General features: G+C 43.5%; 1 protein-coding gene across 19 annotated transcripts in view; it reads left to right on the forward strand.

Annotated features, from left to right (window-relative positions):
• The window catches only part of PKIG (cAMP-dependent protein kinase inhibitor gamma), a 110,715-nt gene that overhangs the window by 3,262 nt on the left and 94,113 nt on the right, over window positions 1–13,340 (forward strand). For 4 of the 19 annotated variants that reach the window (XR_009558937.1, XM_060284325.1, XM_060284322.1 and 1 more), the window contains exon 1: window positions 5,224–5,360. The exons of 4 other annotated variants lie outside the window; for them this stretch is intronic. The gene's annotated coding sequence lies outside the window, so the exon portion shown is untranslated. Of the gene's footprint in view, window positions 1–5,223; window positions 5,361–7,335; window positions 7,416–10,429; window positions 10,507–13,340 lie in introns of those variants that run through there. 11 more of the 19 variants (XM_060284320.2, XM_060284318.2, XM_060284316.2 and 8 more) reach the window with 10 other exon arrangements.

Raw genomic sequence — 13,340 nt, forward strand, 5'->3', positions numbered from 1 at the left:
TGTATCCATAGTGGGGTTGCTGGAACATAGGATAGCGTTATTTCCTTTTCTCCACATCCTTGCCAGCACTTGTTATCACTTGTCTGCGTGATAGCCACTCTGAAAGCTGAGGTGATACCTCATTTTGGTTTTGATTTGTGTTCTGCTGATGATTAGTGATCTTGAGCACTTTTTAATGTAACTGTTAATTATTTTTTTGTCTACTTTGGAAAACTGTTCAGTTTCTCTGCCCATTTTAAACTGGATTCTCTATTTCTTTTTCTACATCTTTATTGGAGTATAATTGCTTTATAATGTTGTGTTACTTTCTGCTCTATAACAAAGTGAATCAGCTGTATGCATACGTATATCCCCATATCCCCTCCCTCTTGCGTCTCCCACCCTCCATATCCCACCCCTCTAGGTGGTCGCAAAGCACTGAGCTGATCTCCCTGCGCTATGCTACTGCTTCCCACTAGCCATCTATTTTACATTTGGTAGTGTATATATGTCAGTGCCATTCTCTCACTTCGTCCCAGCTTACCCTTCCCCTTCCCTGTGTCCTCAAGTCCATTTAGAGGTTATCTTTTAAAATTTAATTTTCTATTTGTAGCTGGTATATAGAAATATAATTGATTTTGTATATTGACTTAGTATTCAGCAAACTTGCAAAATTTATATTAACTTTAATAATGTGTATATAGATTTTTTGTAATTTCTATATAAACAATCATGTCAGCTATAAACAATAAGTTATTCTTTTTTTCTAATACTTAAACATTTCATTTTTCTTGTCTCATTGCAATTACTAGAACTTGATTTTTTAAAAATACTGCATAAAAGAATGTCGACTGAAAAAAAAATACACAACCTAAAAGTTGAGAGTTATGTTTTATTCGGCAGACATTCTTAGGACTTAAAGCCCAGGAGACAGCATCTCAGATAAAGGCTGAGAAAACTGTTCCAAAGAGGAAAGGGGGAAGCCAGGACAGATAGGAGTTTTTGCAACACAACCAAGGTAGTCGGAACAAAAGGCTACTCTTAGTAAAAGAAAACTAGATATCTCAAGTTAAGGAATTTAGCACTTTCTATGTATGGCAAGATGCCAGAGTTTGGGCTCACTGAAATCATTCCTTTGATATGCACCTCAGCTATCTGGGTGCATATCCTGTGTTTTCTCATCCTGAGATTCCTCAAGCTGCACCGCTGGGAGTGGCTGCAGTCTAATGACTACTAGATGGCAGGCATTCTGTTTCCTTCCTGAGTTCCCTCAGGGTTCACTGTCCTACGGGAGGCCGTAATGTAGTAGCTAGATCCTTTGTTTACTGAGATGGCAGGCAGTATTTTATTTCTCAAGTACATACAGTGAAAATGTATTAGCTTACTCCCCCCGCCCCCCGCCATGTCCCAAATCTCTTTCCAGAGTTCTTGTATGCATATGCCAGCTGTGTATGTATTACCTGCCACTCCCTGTTTACCTGTTGTAGCGTTCCAACCACGTGGTGTTGTACATTGCTTATATCACATCACTTATTCATTCATTCAAGAAATATTTACCAAGCTCTTACTAGGTGCCAGGCACTGTTCCCAGTGATGAGAGAACAGCAGGGAACAGCGAAATGCTTGCCCTTAAAAGAGTTTATGCTGTAGTGAAAATGTTAGAGCAGGCAGGTAGCTAGGTATGAGCAGAGAAATAGGGGCAGGGGCCAGGTGGGAGGAAGTCAGGCATCTTGTAAACAGCAGGAGTCCATGGTCAGACAGAGAAAAGCAGGAACCTCCAGACTAACAGGAAACCACACATTTTGGGTGATAAGTGTCCTGGAAGCAGACAAAGAAAGGTGAGGAAAGGCAGGAATCTCCTGCATCCGAATGTAACCTGTTGCTCATTACACTCTCATTACAATAAAATTAGCCTTATTAAATTAGCAGATTAGAAGTACCCATCATGCACCAACGCCATGACACTTCTGATCTAAACTAAATAAGGACAAAAATCCCTCCTCCCCTCGGGAAGATGGAGTTGGGATGAAAATCAGGGAATAGTACCCCCAAACTCCTCTTTCCCCAGTGACTATTTCACCCCTTCATTTGTATGCCCTTCATAACCGGCTTGCCAGAGAAGCTCAGGATAGCAGCTCCTCACCTGTCTGCCCTCTCCCTCTGAGAGTGGATTCTTTTTTTTTTTTTTTTTTTTTGCCGTACACAGGCCTCTCACTGCTGTGGCCTCTCCCGTTGCGGAGCACAGGCTCCAGACGCGCAGGCTCAGCGGCCATGGCTCACGGGCCCAGCCGCTCCGCGGCACGTGGGATCCTCCCGGACCGGGGCACGAACCCGTGTCCCCTGCATCGGCAGGCGGACTCTCAACCACTGCGCCACCAGGGAAGCCCCTAAAAGTGGATTCTTGCTTAAATGAATTCTCACTTTACTTTCTTAACCTCCCTGCTTTGTCTCCAAATTCTTTTCACAACGAGGCAAGAACCTTAAACTCACTGGGAACAAAAAGAGACAGGCAACAAATAAATGTATAAAATTCCATCAGATACTGACAAGAGCTGCGAAGAAAAATAAACCAGGAGAAGAGAAGGCAGAGTTGGTGGGGTCTGCTATTTTAAATAGGCAGGGCAGGTCTTTTTGAAGACCTGACATTTGAGCAGAGATGTGAAGGAAGTGAGGAAGTCATGGGGATATCTGGAGGAAGAGTGGTCCCAATGTGGAACAGCAAGAGGAAAGGCCCTGAGATAGAAGTATACTTAACTTAAAAACCACAAAGCCAGGGTGGCTGGAGCATGGACAAGAGGGAAAATGGTGAGAGATGGGATTGGACAGCTATCCAGGGAGGTAGTTCATTTGGAGGCGGACGGGGTCTGTTGATCATGGTAACTCTAGATTTTGTTCAGCACACTTAAAGGTTTTGAGCAGGGGAAGGATGTGATCATGTTCACATTTTTTTTTTTTTTTTTTTTTGCGGTACGCGGACCTCTCACTGTTGTGGCCTCCCCCGTTGCGGAGCACAGGCTCCAGATGCGCAGGCTCAGCAGACATGGCTCACGGGCCTAGCTGCTCCGCGGCATGTGGGATCTTCCCGGACCAGGGCACGAACCCGTGTCCCCTGCATCGGCAGGCGGACTCTCAACCACTGCGCCACCAGGGAAGCCCCATGTTCACATTTTTAAAGGATCGTTTTGGTTGCTGGGTGGAGAAGAGACTGGGGCAGGGTTGGAAGTTAGAGTAGAAGCAAAGACAGGGCTAGTTAGGAGACTATCGCTGTGTGAAGTGAAAAATGTTGCCTGCCATATGTCGACTGAAAAAAAATGCACAACATGAGAGTTGTGAGTTAAGTTTTATTTGGGGCAAATGAGGACTATAGCCCGGGAGACAGCATTTCAGATAGCTCTGAGAAACGGCTCCAAAGAGGTAGGGGGGGAGGTCACTGTGTATGTGATTTTGGTGAAGGGGGGGTACATGCAGTCAAGCACACATTTTTGCAGAAGGTGGCTGCTAGTCACGAGAAGCAGACATCACCATGAAAGATTTTAGTGCTTTTCTAGATAAGAGGAAATGTAAGAATTGGACTCATAAAATCTTCTCTTAAAATATATATAACCATCTGGGGCTTCCCTGGTGGCGCAGTGGTTGAGAGTCCGCCTGCCGATGCAGGGGACACGGGTTCGTGCCTCCGTCTGGGAAGATCCCACATGCCGCGGAGCAGCTGGGCCCGTGAGCCATGGCCGTTGAGCCTGCGCGTCTGGAGCCTGTGCTCTGCAACGGGAGAGGCCACAACAGTAAAAGGCCCGCGTACCGCAAAAAAAAAAAAAAAAAAGTAACCATCTGAAGACCTGTTCTGCCAGTTTTTCCTAGAGCACAGAGTGCCTCCTTCCTGATCTCCACCCTGAACTCCTTTCACTGAGTGTTGAAGGTCAGCAGCTGCAGCAACTCATAATTTAATCCTTGTAGAGGCAGGTGGCAAGTGCCAATTTGTAGGTGACACATAACAGTAAACAAAGGATGCTGCAGCCATCAAACCACTACAGACACCCCAGATAGCGAGGCCTGAAGGAACTCAGGATGGAGACCAACGGGCTGCCAAACCTCAGCCACTGCAGTCACCCCCAGCTGTGCATCCTGGGGGATTCAGGATGGAGAAAAGCAGGATACTGGCCCTAGATAGTTAAGGTGCATATCAAAGGAATGATTTCAGTGAGGCCAGACTCTTGCATCTTCCCATACACAGAAAAGTGCTAAATTCCTCAACTTGAGATATGTTTTTCTTTAATTAACAGTAATCTTTGTTGCAAAAACTCAAATATATTCTGACTCCTCCCTCGTTTCTTTGGAGCAGTCTCTCAGAGCTGTCTGAGAGGCTGTGTCCAGCCAAATAAAACATAATTCTCAACTTTTAGGTTGTGCTTCTTTTTTTTTTTCAGTCAACAGCTATATGCATAGCTTGAAGCTAGGTCTATATGGAAACTGTATCTGTATCTACCTCAGTCCCTCTTAATTCTTTCTCTGGTAATCCATTTTACAGATGTACCATAATTAATCTGTTACTGATGGACGTTTAGACTGGTCTCAGCCCTTTTGCTGTTACAAACAATGGAGCAATGAATATTCTTTATGCTCATGTTCCAAGATTATCTGCAGGATTATTCCAGGAAGTATAACTGCTAGTCACGAGTTAAAGTACATTATTTCTCATATTGAAATTAAATCTGGTGATCGAATTCTCACCATGAGCCCAAAGAAACAAGTTTTTTTTTGTTTCTTTTTCTAGTTTTTTAAAAAAAATTCTTTGTCCCACCACCGTTTTGGAAATTAAAGAGGGAGAGGCATGTGCCACCCTTCCCACATCAATTTTCACGTCTTTAAATATTCCCAGTCTAGCAAGCTTCCGCCTGCAGCTCTGTCATCTCCCGGAATACTCTCCATCTCAGCTGACAGAGAAACTGAGGCACACGCAGGATATGAAGCCCAAGTTCTCCCCCGGCCTGGCTGTCCCCCTTTCCCCCAAAGCTTCCTTCCTTCTCCCGTCCCTCCGGACCAAGTTTGAGGCTTCCAACCCCACCCAGGTCCCCCTCCGCTCCGGACCCGGACTTCCGTCCGCTTTCCCCTCCTCCGCCCGCTTTCCCCTCCTCCGCCCGCTTTCCCCTCCTCCGCCCGCTTTTCCCTCCTCCGCCCGCTTTTCCCTCCTCCGCCCGCTAGGGGGCTGCGGAAGGGGCTGCGAGGCCTTCTGGTCCCTTCCGAGCCGCCGTAGCGCGAGCCGCGGGAGTTCGGCAGCTCCGGTCGCCAAGGCAACGGGCTTCGCTGCGCTCGGCGGGCGCCAGGCAGCCCGGGGGAGGCGCTGCGGGCCAGCGGCCCGGGCTCGGCTGGCGGCGGGACGGCAGGTGAGCAGGGGCAGGGCGGGCAGTCGCGGTCTTAACGCGCGGTTCCCGGCGTCGACTCGTCTCAGCGGGCGAGGGGCTGGGCCGCTGGGGACTCCCGGGAAGGAGACGGGGCCTGACCTTTATCCGCTCCCCCCACCCTTGGCGCCAGGGCTGCGCCCCCTCTTGCCCTTTACCCATCCAGCGCTTTGGTCTGTTTATTATATTTGGGGGCCATTGGCGTGATTCGAAAGTTTTTTTTTTAAAGCTCTTCTTATTTGGGGTCGAGGAATAACTCAGAACTGCAGAAAATGTGCATCTGTGCGACTCTTCTGAGGCCAGAAAGGATTAACTTCTTTGTCCATCAGTTTTCCCATCTGCAGAATGGGGGTAATGATAGCACCTATCTTAGAAGCTTATTACAAAGCAAATAATATATTTCAAATCCTTGCAGGTAAGCCTTGGGAGCTTTCGTTGTTACTACTACTACTACAAGGAGGTCCATCATTGAGCATGTGTTGTGTATCAGGGCCTGGGCTAATTGCCAGGGGTAAAAAAGTGAATGAGACATCTTGTTCTCAGGGAACTCCACAGATTTAAGGTATAAATAGGAACTCATTGTGGTTCCAGCTATGATTTTGGACATACAGGGGACTGTGAATGCACAGAGAAGGCAGTTAACCCAGATTTCCGGAGATGAGGTTGGGGAGGATGGTCAAAGAGAGTTTCCAAAAGAAGATGACTTCCAAAATGAGACATGAAGGCTGCCTCTGTATTGGCCGGAAGATGAAGCCGGTGGAGTGCATAGTGTTCTAGGCAGAGAGAACGGCCAGTGCAAGGTCTTGGGGAGAGAGTGCAGGCTTCTTGGGCATCTGCAGGGATTTCATAGCCTGTTTAGAGACAGATTCCGGGAAGTGGAAGTGATCTGGTTCGGTGTGTTTGAGAGATAAGCAGGTGCTCTTCTTATAGAAGAAAGACTTTACTTGTATCTCCTCCTGAGTTTGGACTTTGTCATGGGGGTTAGTGGGGAGCACCAAAGGATTTAAATCAGGTAGTGAGTGTGTGTTGCGTGATCAGAGGTATGGTTTTCAAAAGATCAGGATTTTTTTTGTTCTTTCTTGGTCTCATCACTTATCCAGTCTGTTTTTCATATTGCAGCTCTTCATTTATGGGGATTCAAAAAAATATTAACTGAGCACCTGTTATGTGCCAGGCACTGTGTAAGTAGAAAGGAATCAGGTTCCTGCCCTCATGGCATGTATTCCAGACATTAAAGGTACATTCATGGAGACGAAAGCAGTCCAGTACAACTGGAACTGAATCAGTATTGGAAGAGACCCATCCAGAGAGTTTTTTCTTTTTTCTTTTGAAGGCCCAGGTCATTCAGGGCCACTATCTTGTACACTCTAGGCAGAACCATTCACTTAGAACTACACCAAGAAGAAATGGCCAGAGAAGTGGGAGGAAAACTAGGAGAGTGTAGTAATGAAAGCCCAAGGAAGAGGTCCACTTTGCTGGATGCCGCTGAGATTTCAAGTGAAAGAAGTTAAACGTTAAAATGTGCCTTTTGCATAAGTAAATATAGAGGTCACTGAAGACCCAGTTGAGCAGATTTGGTGAAATGATGGGGGTGGAATCTATAATATCGGCAGGTTCCAAAGGTTCAATGTAATATGTCAGTGGGATGAGGAGAGAGTGGGATGTGAGAAAGTAAAGGCAAAGTGTAGGCAGCTCCAAGAAGTTTGGCTGTGAAGAGAAGCGAGAAGGCTGGAGAGCAATTGGGGAATCAGGTGAAGTCGTTTTAAGCAGGAGAGAGACACAAGCAGATTTAAATGCTGATGGCAAACAGCCAGTAGTGAGGGAGAGACTGAGAAAATACAGGAGATGAAGGGGAAGATCAATGGCACAACTTTCCAGCGAATGTGAGAGTGGATGCGATCCACAGCACAGATCCTTTACAAAGAGTCTGATGACGGCTTTTTTGTTTTGTTTTGTTTAGTTTTGGAGACGTGGAAAGCAAGGTAATTGCTGAAAAGGAGCACACCTGTGTAATGCAACCAGAAGAAATAAGTAAAAGATGTAAGCATGGAGAGAAAGTTCTATTTTCTTTCTCAACAGATAGGAGACATTTATTGAACTAACATTGTGTTAAGCACTCTCCATGCAGTCTCAGTTGAAAACGTGATCTTTACATCAACCCTGGGAGATAGCCTCTAGTGTAATTCCTAGCTGATGGATGAGGAAATGGAGGTAATGCTTAGCCAAGGTCACACAGGATTTGAATCCTGGCCTGCCTGAGCCAGAGCTTTTGCTCTTAATCGCTACCTAAATGATACGATTGTCTGCCTCTGATATGATTATCTGCTGAGAAAATTCAAGAGAATTGAGTTAAAAATAAGCAAGCTACAAGAGAGACAAAAAGCAATAGTAAGAAGATGGAATTGTAGGTGAAATGACAATAGCAACATGAAAAATAAATACCTAGGAATAAACTTTAAAATAAATGTGCCTAGCTAGTCAGATAGAGTAAGAGTTGGCTGGAGGTTTGGAGGCATGGGTCAGGATGGGTGCTTGTGTGAAGAGGAGGTATTTTTGCCTTGGGAAAATCGGGGTAGGGATACCAGAAAAAAAGGCATGTAAAGAAACCAGATGTCTGTTATGGACATGATGAGAAAATATGCAAACTTGTTGACTGTGATGTTTTTATAATATTGAAAAACTGAAAGCCGACTGGTTAAATCATGATGCAGTTATATGATGGGTACTATCAGCTGTTAAAAAAGGAGGCGGGAGCCATATATATGAGAAGGATGTTTACATCATATGGTTAGGTGTGAAAAACAGATGACCGTATGTTTCTATTTTTGTTTTTGTTAAGTGTATACATATTTATAGGAAAAATGTCTAGAAAGATGAGTTGTTTAAAACAATTTTTTATTTTTAATTGTGGTCAAATACCCATAAACTTATCATAACCGTTTTTAAGTGTTAAGGATATTCACAGTGTTGTGCAGTCAACCTCCAGAACTTTTTCATCTTGTGGAACTGAAACTTTATACCCATTAAAACAACTCCACGGGGGCTTCCCTGGTAGCGCAGTGGTTGAGAGTCCGCCTGCCGATGCAGGGGACGGGTTCGTGCCCCGGTCCGGGAAGATCCCGCATGCCGCAGAGCGGCTGGGCCCGTGAGCCATGGCCGCTGAGCCTGCGCGTCTGGAGCCTGTGCTCCGCAACGGGAGAGGCCACAACAGTGAGAGGCCCGTGTACCACAAAAAAAAAATCAAACAAAAAAACAACTCCATGTTTCCCCCCTCCCCCTAGCTCCTGGCAACCGCCATTCTACTTTCTGTTTCTATGGATTTGGCCACTCTGGATACTTCATATAAGTGGAATCATACAATATTTGTCTTTTTGCGATTGGCTTTTTTCACTTAACATCATGTCCTCAAGGTTTGTGTATGTTGTAGCATGTGTCAGAATTTCCTTCCTTTTTAAGGCTAAATAACATTCCATGTGTGGATATACACATTTTGTACCTACATTGTATTTATGAACACATTTTGTTTATCCATTCCATAGATGGACATTTGGGTTGCTTTCCCCTTTTGGCTATTTTGAATAATGCTGCTACAAACATGAATGTGCCAGAAAGATAAGTTCTTTATGTCTGTGTCCTGAGATCATGGGGAGACTTTTATTCCTTTCCTTATTGCCTTATTTTTCTTTTTTATGAGCATGAATGGCTTTCATAATTGGAAAAAGCAACCTATTTAGGGAGATGGGGGAGTAAAAGTTAAAAAAAAAGGGCCTGGTCTAGGGCAGTGGCAGCAGGAATGGAATGGAGTGGGCAGATTTGAGAGACATTTCAGGAGAATCAACAGGACTTGACAACTAAGAGGTAAGGGAGAAAGGAGTGGAGGATGAAGCCTTGGGGACCTGTAGGGAGAAGGGGCTTAGACTGGGGGAGGAGGGAGGAAATAAGGCTGGAGAGCCACCTGAGCCTTTTTGTTCAGGAGTTTGGACTCTTTCCTGGAAGCAGAGGGAAACCATTGAAAGGAAGGGAAATGACTTAATCAGATTCGCATTATAGAAAGATCACCCTGGCTCCCGCCAACCCATTCTGCAAGCTGAAGCCAGATAACGACAGATTTCCCTTTGTGTTACTTAGACTTGAACCTTTGTTAATTTCCTTTTATTTGAGATGAAGCATTAATGCTGGAAGATGCAAATCTATTCTTCTCAAAGCACCTGGAATATTTTAAACAAAGTCCTATTTAGGTTACCTTGATTCCTAATTGCATTCAGTTGTATCTTAACACAGTCTCCTGAAAATTACTTTCTACCTTTAGCAGGGGAAATATAACTGGGAAAGTAAACAAGAAATATAAACAGCTCAAGTTAGAGACTTTCAAATTTTTTTTTAAAGATTTTATTTATTTATTTTTGGCTGTGTTGGGTCTTTGGTGCTGTGCGCAGCCTTTCTCTAGTTGCGGCGAGCGGGGGCTAGTCTTCATTGCAGTGCGAGGGCTTCTCATTGCAATGGCTTCTCTTGTTGCAGAGCACAGGCTCTAGGCGCACAAGCTTCAGTAGTTGTGGCACGCGGCTTCAGCACTTGTGGCTCACGGGCTCTAGAGTATAGGCTCAGTAGTTGTGGCGCCCGGGCTTAGTTGCTCCGCGGCATGTGGGATCTTCCCGGACCAGGGCTCGAACCCGTGTCTCCTGCATTGGTAGGTGGATTCTTAACCACTGTGCCACCAGAGAAGCCGCAAGACCTGCAATTGATTGCAATATCTTTGACACTCTCCTTTGGGGAGAAAGGGGCCAGTGAAGTAAACAGTGTCTTATTAAAGGATTACTACAAAACAAAAATTGTTGAGAGTTAAAATGGATTCAGCTTATTACCTATTTCTATTCCCACAAACCTGTAATGTGTCTCTGCTTCCAGAGCGTTTCAGAGAGGGAATTAACTATCGTGCTGATGTTCTTAAGCGTTTTGCAGTTTATGAGAGCTGCATGTCCAAAAGATGTGAACCCATGATCTCATTTCATTCCTCCCAGTAACTCTTCAATAGGGATTATCATTTCTGCTTTCAGATGAGGAAATTGAAGATCAAAGGATTTAAGAAACCTCCCAGCTCCTACATCTAATGAATTCCGGAGTTTGAATCCAGGTTTTCTTATTTTCTTTTTATATTATAGCTTCTTATTATGGAAAGTTTTAAACATATACAAAAGTACAAAGATGGTATAATACCTTATACCCCAGCTTCAACAGATACCAACATATGGTCAGTTTTATTTGATCTATAGCCCCCACTCCCTCCCCACCTTAGATTATATTAAAGCAAATCCTAGACATCGTATCATTTCATCTATAAATACTTTAATATACATCTAAGAGGTAAGGGTTTTTTTCACCCCCTTTTTCTGCCTATAATCACACCTAAGAAAATGAACATAGTAATTCCTAAATATTACCTAGTATCCGTTTGGTATTCAGTTTCCTCAGTTATCTCATAAATGTCTTTTTACAGTTGGTTTGTTTGAATTGGGATCCAAACAAGGACCACCTGTTACATCTGGGTGATAGTCTCGTAAATCTTTGAATCTATAGCAATTGCGTCTCTTCTTCCCCCCCCCCACCCCCGGCCCTTGCCCTTTATTTGTTGAAAAATCAGGTCATTTGTCCTGTAGGACTACTCTGGATTTGGCTGGTTAGATCCCTTTAAGGTGTTCCTCCCTTTATTTTTTTGTCCATTGTACTTCATGGGTGGTGCTGTGTATCACATCAGCAGGCAGTAAAGGCTGGCTCTCACCTTATGTGATAGTAAGATTGATCATTGGGTTCAGGTGTTTGTTGGAAGGATCCCTTCATTGTAAGTTTCTCATTAGCCTTTCACAGAATGGTTTTAGCAGCTGTTAATTATCATTGCCAAGATCGATTTCATTGGGGGGGTGGTTGCAAAATGAATACAGGTTTTCCTGATGCCAAGTCATGTGCTCTGTTAAATCCCACTGTCTCCTGATTAAAGGAAACCTTTGCACGACTGTCATGTATTTTCCTCTCTGGTAGGTGGAGAAAATTCCCTCAGTTAATAATTCAGCTTAATATATATTTTTTTAAGAAAACAGCCTGTATGTTCTGTCCAATACTGGTTACTTACAACATTGCTTTTCTGGGTTGGTCTTATGTGCTGGCAAAACCACACTGTGAAGGGCTGCTTGTACCAGTGCTTTTCAAACCGTAGGTTGTTACCTACAGTAGGTTGGGAATTAGTAGGTAGAGGAATTATTTGGGAGAGGAGTTCCAGCATATTTTTTTCTTTTAGTGGGAAAAAACCCCCAGTAGAACAGAAAAAAGATTATATCTCATATATTAAGAATAAGCTTTCTTTTGTAAAACTTTTTTTCAGCCCTTTTTATATATGTGTAAGCCAATGGTATAAAATGTATTCCACATTGCGGGCATGTTCCAGTGTTTAGATGACCACCCTGAGATGTAGCAGATTTCTCAGCCAAGGATTCAATTATGTTCAAATCTACTACTTACAAAATAGTGCAGTACATTGATCCATTTTAGAATGTCGTTTAAAAGATTTTTTGGGTGACCACCAGTTAACCAAAATTACATTACCCCCAATAACCTAATCCTCTACTATTCCAGTTGGATTGAATACATGGAGAAATGTGAACTCTCCAGGGATTTTCATATATAGATACTTTCGATTGTCTGTTGCCCTTGAGGTGGGGTAGATGATTTCAGCCAACACTGACATCATTGAAAGCATGCTGGAGTCTCATCAGTATGAGTTGGTTGGGAAGAGGAGGGAAGTCAGGACTGGGCCTGTGGAGAAACTGACTCAGCCTCTTGGCTGGCTTCTGGGGCATGGGAGTGGGGTGAGGGCAGCCATTCCTCCCAGGCTCACAGTGGTAACAAAAGTAGTCCTAATATTTGTTCCTGCCCTGACTAGGATTGGCTAGGACATGAGTGGGCGGGGTATTTAGTGACACCAGCCACAGAGGCCTAGGAAATGCAGATGTTGCACTGTGTCGTGCAGTTAACATTTTAAAGCAATGGAGACTGGAATCAGAGAGTGTGTGTTGCTCAGAATCAACCAGTAAATGCGGGAGCAAAGTTTCAAGGCTTTACCATATTCTGAATATTGTAATATTCTGAATAAATGTATGGCGTTGAGTAAGTTCTTTAATAATAGGACCTACTGCATAGAGTTGTTCTAAGGATTGACTATGTAGTTAAATCACTTAACATAGTGCCTGTTCATGGGAACCCTTCAGTAAATATTAGCTGCTATTATTATTTTTTTCTTCTTTCTTTTTTGATAATGAACTTAATTTATGTATATTTTTAACCTCTCCTTATTGATTAAATGATTAAAACAGTATTAGAAGGATTTTTAAAATACGGGATATAATTGACATATGACATTGTATCAGTTTTAGGTGTGCAACATAATGATTTGATATATGTATGTATTATGAAACGATTAACCACAAGTTTAGTTAACAAACATCACCGCACATAGTTACAATTTTTTTTTCTTGTAATGAAAACTTTTAAGATTTACTCTCTTAGCAAATTTCAAATATACAAATACGTTATTTTTACTAGTCACCATGCTATACATTATATCCCCAGGACTTACTAGTCTTATAACTGGAAGTTTGTACCTTTTGATTACCTTCACCCATTTCACCTATCTACCCCTGCCCCCGACCCCTGCCACCTGTCTCTGGCAACTGGCAACCACCAGTCTGTTCTCTGTATCTATGGGTTTGGTTTTCTTTTTGGATTCCACATATAAGTGAGATCATACAGTATTTGTCTTCTGTCTGACTTATCTCACTTAGCATAATGCCCTCAAGATTCATCCATGTTTTTTGTTTTGTTTTTAGTTTTTGCTTTATAACAAAGTGAACCGGCTATACATATACATATATCCCCATATCTCCTCCCTCTTGCATCTCCCTCCCACCCTCCCTATCC

The sequence above is a fragment of the Globicephala melas genome, chromosome 15 (genome assembly GCF_963455315.2).
Source record: "Globicephala melas chromosome 15, mGloMel1.2, whole genome shotgun sequence".
NCBI lineage: Eukaryota > Metazoa > Chordata > Mammalia > Artiodactyla > Delphinidae > Globicephala > Globicephala melas.